The sequence below is a fragment of the Thermobia domestica genome, chromosome 11 (assembly GCF_964235325.1).
Source record: "Thermobia domestica chromosome 11, izTheDome1.hap1.1, whole genome shotgun sequence".
In the NCBI taxonomy this organism is placed as follows: Eukaryota; Metazoa; Arthropoda; class Insecta; order Zygentoma; family Lepismatidae; genus Thermobia; species Thermobia domestica.
The window spans coordinates 175,016,576-175,023,856 of NC_137464.1; the positions used below are offsets into that span (position 1 = coordinate 175,016,576).

A 7,281-nucleotide genomic window follows, 5' to 3' on the forward strand; every position below is an offset into this window, starting at 1 on the left:
TATTCATTTCTTGGTCCCAAGTCCGTGCTGAGAGAGGGGGAGGGGATTCCCGCTGGCTGCATGTCTGTGGCATTCATTGTGGCCACAGTGTGCCAGTGGGGGAGATTGGTTCGGGTGGGACTTGGAAATAAGTTTCTAATTCGAGTGTCCTGTAATAGGGTCCGTCCTGTTCTATGGACTGATTAAAGGCAGGACGACAACCTACCGATGGAGGTGAGGCTTCGGCTATCCTCCGAAATTGGTGACTAACTTGTGCTTTTGGATCTGGGAAAGTTCGTGCGACCTTGTCACTAGGGATGCGCTCGAGTCGAGACATGTCTCGAATCTCGACTCGACTCGACTCGAATTCGAGTCGAGATTCGAGTCGAGACACACTTTGTAAAATTCGAGACGAGTCGAGACAAACGTATTTCTCGACTCGAATTTTCGAGTCGAGACACGAGTCGAGTCGAGACGGCTCTTAAAAATCTCGACTCGACTCGAATGTCTCGAAAATCTTTCTATAATTTTTAATATTATTTTGAAGAAAGTATTCACTCAGAAACAGCCTTGAAACCAATTCCAGCTTTTATTCCTTCAGAAAGGTACAGAACGCATAAAATTAATAGTTAATCTTTAAAGATCAAGATTTAATTTTCAGCTCAATTCAGTTAATTAGAACTAATAGTTAATGTCGTTGTATTTGGTTGTACTGCAAATATAATGATAATAATAATAATAATTAATTATCTAGTTTGTATAAAACTATTATCCGTAGTCTAAATCTAGTTTGTATAAAACTATTGCGATAAAGTGAACTTCATAAATTCTCTGAATGAGCAGTTGGTAGTCTATAGTAATTTAGCATAGTTATAATTATTGTGTTTTCGTTCCCATGAACGCAATAGGGTTACGTAACTTCTGGATTATTCGCTTGCCCAACTATTCTGAGGCTTTAATATGTTGCAGCATATCACGAGCTACGGATAATATATAATGTAACATTTGTTGTACATCACATATTATGATACGAGACTATTTTACATAGTATATCTTATCTAATATAAATAAAATAAAGAGTTTGTTTGTGTGTTTGTCTGTCTGTCTGTCTGTGTGCGACCTGGGGACCAGACGAGTGGACCGAGAGTTCCCAAAATTTGGTCACGGGTACCTTAGTCCAGGCCCCAGATCAAGACGAAGCGTTTTTTTTTATTATTTTCGAACCAGGGGGGTCTCGGGGGGGACGTTTACTGGGACCGACCTGGGGACCAGACAAGTTGACCGAGAGTTACCAAATTTTGGTCACGGATACCTTGGTCCAGGTCCCAGTCTAAGGCGAAGCGTTTTTGTCAAAATTGGAACCAGGGGATCTCAGGGGGGCGTTTAGCGAGACATGTAGTAAAAGTAATCCAAATTGATTGACATTAGTGTCAAATCCATAGTTTTCACGGTCGCTGAGATCAATGGTGACACTTCCATCAGCGATGACTTGCAAATTCAGCTACTACTGTATGCGGGCCGGGTGTCAGCGGGTGAGGAATACCGAGACATGTATAAATAGCCCATATTGATTGATACTAGTGTCAAATCCATAGTTTTCGCGGTCACTGAAATGAATGGTGATACTTCCACAGGTGTTGACTTCCAAATACAGCCCCCATGCGAAGAATGGGTATATTAAGTTAGTAATACAATAAATGGACTGCTTGGATGCCAAGAACTAGTACAGATAAGTACAATTCACTTCTATGAATAGGTATTTTTTAAAAGGATTTTTGTAAACACTAAGTTATAAAACAATGAACTACATACAGTAGTTATGGTTTTGGTTCCCAACATAAAAGAAATATGGATTGTTCATGAGATATTGAACTTCAACTTTCACTCCTGGAAAATTTCAATTTTGGAGTTAGTCCACTTGGCATCAAAGCAGTTCACTGTAAGATAAATACATTCCACACATTAGTAACATAGTTGTTCAGGGGCCTTCGATTTCCATCCTCTCAAATGAAAGCTGAACGATTGCTTGATACATGCTGACTATATAGGAGAAATAGTGTATTAAGTTTTCGAGCTTTGGTGCGTATCCGTATTTACACTCTGATATAACTTTAAGTTCACACTCAAATCGAGCTAATTGTTTAATGCATTTCGAAAGCTTTTGTTTTTATGCAGCTCATTAAGGAAAATCTATTTCATAATCGTAACATTTATGTACTAAGAAACTATGAACGTAAAGTGGACTCGACCTAGCCCCGTGGCCGCTGTGACTCAGTGGCACAGCTCTCACCATTGGTGTGTGAGGACTCTGATTCTGTGTGTGTGTGTGTGTGTGAGGCAATAATCCACAAATATTGCCTCAAGTGAGTTTAAAGATTTCTAAACACTAGTGCGAAACCGGGCTCTGCCGTTGCGATCGATTTACAGGTCTTGAGACGAAAGTAAGAAGGGACTTACGCACACAGTAAGTAAAAACAATTAATATGCCTGTAACTTTCCCCCAATGGGTGTATCTTAAAACTAACCTCACCATTATTTTTCTAATTAAATTCTAGCCCGAAATTATGTATCATATTTCCCAATTCCCATTTTGAAAACTTGACCTTAATTCAAAATGGCGGATTTCAAGATGGCTGCCATCAAGGTCATATCTACCATACGACTTCCCCCCAGGACTTATATGTATCCACATGGTTTTTCTTCACTTTTCTTCATTAACGCTCCGTTTAAAAAGGGTAGTAAGGGACTTCTGTAGTAATCTCTAATAACCACATCACAACTTTTAAAAGTTATTTAAAAAAAATAGAAAACATGCACCATGGCAAAAATTTGTCATCACAAGTAATGATGCATACATGCCTTCTATCAGCAAAAAAAAAAAAAAAAAAAATCATTGAAATTGGAGCCGGACATTTGAGTGATGTCCCTTGTGGGATGTGATTGAACGTGACGTCAGAACACATCGCCCCCCTTCCCGGAATTTACGGGAATTAGGTAACCTGAGTGAGCACATGTGGTGCCAGCTCTCTCCAGCGACCTATCAAGGATCATTGCGTGTATGCCAAGACGTGTCGCCGTTTTTATCCATGCCAAAAGTCGACATACTGACAATTAGGTAGGTAGTCATGATGGTCTGGCTGATGTGTGCGTATATTTTAACTCGTACATTTTGTCTCGACTCGAATTTCGAGACGTCTCGACTCGAATTCGAGTCGAGTCGAGACAGAGACTGTCGAGTCGAGACACGAGTCGAGACAGAAACATATTTTCGAGTCGAGACACGAGTCGAGACATTTTCTCGAGACGAGTCGAGACAGGCTTAAATCTCGACTCGACTCGACTCGAATGCATCCCTACTTGTCACGTTCTCAGCGAGGTAGGTAGTCTTTGACTGCTGCCTCTACCAGCGGAGGTGAGCCCTTGGGTATCCTCCGAAATGGGCAACAAGGCCTTGCCCTTGGGTCAGGGAGATAAAGCTACGTCGTACTCCAAGACGTATGAAAGAGTGGGTAGCTGGTGTGTCCAAAGTGTGGGCGGATCCAGAGCCCTACCTGTAGGATGACGTAGGTACTGCCCTCAAAGAGCGTGTAGTGCGTGACGGGATGGGATACTTAGTATCCTAACGCACACTCGTACTCAGGAGCACTGAGGAAGTGTCACTCCTTCGTCCCAGGCATCTCTGTTTCACTAGGTGCAGAAGAGCCGCCGCTCCCAAATGTCCATTGTCTTTAAAGGTAGACAGTCTACATCAGCCATTGGGTCTGGTAATGTACGGTGTACCTCTGTCGTAATCAGAGGTAGTTCCGTGTTGTTCGAATGACCCTACCCAGGAAGGGTGTAGGTGTCCCTTCTAATAGTGGTTTACACGTACCATTGGGTTAGGACAAGTAGCAATGCTGCAACGCGTAGTGGTACCTAAACACGTAAAAGATAGGTAGCCCCGTATTGTTTGGGCGGGCCTACCAGGACAGTATGTCTTTTTGGGCTCGCGGAGACATATCTCCAAAAATGACAATGTCTGCCTTGAGCAGACGGTCTACATCAGTCATTAGTTCTGGTAATGTACGGTGTACCTCTACCGTAATTAGAGGAAGTCCCATATTGCTTGGACGACACTACCGGGGAGGAGTGTCGGATTTCTGCCTGCAGGGAGACTGAACGGAAGTGTGGGGCCAATCCCAGGAATTTTGGTAACGAATCTGATCTTGAGGAAGGGAGGAAACTCTGTAGGATATAGGCCGCCACCAAACTCAAATGATGACTTAACACGTACCATTGGGTCCGGGATGAGATATGGGAGTATCTCGAAGTGTGCGTGGTACCTCTACATGGCAAGGCGGTTGCCAGTTGAACGATAGAGGTAGGCAGGGCCGGGATTGAACCAGCCCCCTCGGGCATTGCCTGCGGCCCCGGATTTGAGGTGGACTCTGCTGGGCTGTGGTCATACCGTGGGATTCGTTAGCTTATGGAAGCCAATCCCAGGAATCTAGGTAACGGTGAACGTGGCGGTTGGTGAGCTTGCCTTATAACGCTAGGGCGCCAAGCCTGCAGAGCATGGTATTACTGGCTCGCTAGCAGTCTGCCTCCACCAGTAGGTTGAAAGGTAGGCAATCTGGACTTCCATCTGGCCGCGCAATTGGCGTATCCCACTCCCTCAGTGAATGGGGGTTGCATTGCTTAGGCGAGTCAGGATTAAAGAACAAATCCTGACGGTGCACCACGTGCACGAGGATACAATCCAGTATCGAGCAACTACGGGCGGGGTGCGGATTTTTCAGCGGTACCCGTCCATCAAAGAGACCGAACGGTCGCGGGCATGCCCTCTATGTATGCAATTAAGCGTGGAAGTAGTAGACCACTCGCATCAACGTGTATGGTACTACATTTCATTAAGATTGCTGTCTTTGACTATTGCCATTCTCATTAAGTTACAATGGCTTATTATCATTATTATTTTTCGTCAAATGAGTTTTGTGGTGGACAAATGCCGTGTGCATGGGTTTTCTCGGGGTTGTTCCGTTTCCTCTCACTTTCTTCACTCCGCCATTTCATTCATTTCTCATCATCACCGTCTCCTTTAGCCTAATTGGCATAAACGTGGGACGTAAAACTCATTAATTTCATTTTCTATCACTGAGCCATCTTGCACTCCGAGGTACAGTAAAGAAGAGGTAAGCAGATCATAGAAGACACGACTTTAAAACAATGTTGCTATAAGTAGAAATAATTCCTATTAAGTGTTGAACTTTTCTTAATTTCATCAGTATACGCCTAGTATCAAGTGATCTTATGGTTTGGGTTGAAATTATTCGTTGCTTTCATATCTTGATAAATTTTGGCACATAATACAATAGACATACATAAATATGCAGTGGATGAAAACAAAATTCATACACCGAATAATATATTATTTTAAGACCAGAAACAAAAGATAACGTTACTAGAATTACGACGTATATATGCCGGTCTCTTTTTTTCAATTCCAAATCCAAGGGGACACGAAAGAACTTCAAAATTTAAAATATACAAAAATATGTATGTTTAAATATCTACGATTAAGCGAACAGAGCCACTGTACAGTTAAGCAAGGAAGAATTATATCTTTCAAGTCATACAACAGAGCTGCCGTGTCGTGACAAAACGCTGTAACTTTGGCGGAGCAGTTATGCGAAAAAGAGCCGTAAAGTTTTCATCCGAAAATGTGATCTGTATCGTGTAGAAACAGTAATAATGGTCAACCAATCAATCTTCACCAAATTTAATCACACAACATGCATTTACGTAACATTACATGTAACCACGTGTTTCCAAATCAAGATACACTTGTTCTATACGATACAGATCACATTTTCGGATGAAAAGTTTACGGCTCTTTTTCGCAAAACTGCTCCACCAAAGTTACAGCGTTTTGTCACGACACGGCAGAGAGAGGAAAATATTCCCTACCCTGTCTCAACACGTGTTAAAGACTCCTGTTTGCATATTTTCGAAATACACTCAGCCCTAGCCAGAAGGCATTAGGTTTGGCAACATCGCACGAAAACAAATGAATGCTGAATTACAACCTAACCCGTTCCTCCTCTTCCTCCTCCTCCTCCTCCTATTATTATTATTATTATTATTATTATTATTATTATTATTATTATTATTATTATTATTATTATTATTATTATTATTATTATTATATTACTTTTGCTATGGATCTGTATAAGTACAAGGGCAATCTTATTTTAATGAAAGAAGTTTAATGAAAATTTTAAAAAATAATCGTTATATCACTTTTTGAATATTATTTTAATCTTATTTTAACGAAAGAAGTATTATAAAAAATTAAAAATAATAAGAAAAACGTTCCTAATAGGACTCGAACCCACGCCAACAACGATTTTCAGTACTAGCATGTCGCGCTATTTCACTCGGCTACCAGGGCAGACAGCATCTGGCCTTTACTTTCTGCTATATGTAGGTCATGACTCGTGATCGCGATATAAACGTCATTCATGTTTTCTACATTGTTGCCAAGCGTAGCCCTGTTCACAGTGCCTCATGGCTAGAGTTCAGTGTATTTCGAAAATATGCCTCCTGTTTACTCTGTGTCGTTTTCCTTCAGGCAAACTAACCACAGCGGGTGCGGTGTAACGACATTGCGCAATTTTTTCTAAGGATTAGATCGTTGATGATCTCAGTGCTGAAATCGCTTAAACTTCCACCGCGACGTTGCCAACAACTGTGTGAAATTTTGCACCGAATTAAAATGTATAAATTCCATTCCTTTGTGAGATATATTGCATTTAAAATTTAGGCCTACACTCGTAATTGTATTGTTTCTCGTTTCTTATTGGTTTGTTATGTTATTGTCCTATTACATCCGCAACCAGCACACTGATCACTCATTCTTGTAACAATTTATACGATAATAATAATAACAAATCTCACAGCACCTAAGAACAGTAACTAAGATGAAAATGCAAATATAAGAATCATTTACAGAAAGATGAAATGACAGTTACTAAGATAAGTGGTAGACACACCTGAAATATGTAAACAAATGCTTGTTTGTGATTGACCAAAACTGGAAAATGTAAATAAATTCGTATCTCTGATTGGTCGAACGCCTGTCCACGATATTTAAAGGGAACTTTTGGAAATATTTATACCTTTTGTTTATTTGATATAAGTTTGTTTTCGTTATAGTTTTCCAATAACTATTTGCTTCCAAACCCTACTTTCTTATTTTTAATCTTACAGGCAATCTTACAGCTAAACATGATACAGAAGATTATTGACTGGAACATGGTCCCC

The 7,281-nt window shown here is 40.9% G+C and overlaps 2 protein-coding genes across 2 annotated transcripts in view; one reads left to right on the forward strand and one right to left on the reverse strand.

Annotated features, from left to right (window-relative positions):
* LOC145664565 (uncharacterized) overlaps positions 1-7,281 on the forward strand; it is a 105,258-nt gene that overhangs the window by 71,024 nt on the left and 26,953 nt on the right. The gene's annotated exons all lie outside the window — the stretch shown is intronic.
* Positions 1-7,281, reverse strand: part of LOC145664566 (uncharacterized) — a 59,503-nt gene that overhangs the window by 25,459 nt on the left and 26,763 nt on the right. The gene's annotated exons all lie outside the window — the stretch shown is intronic.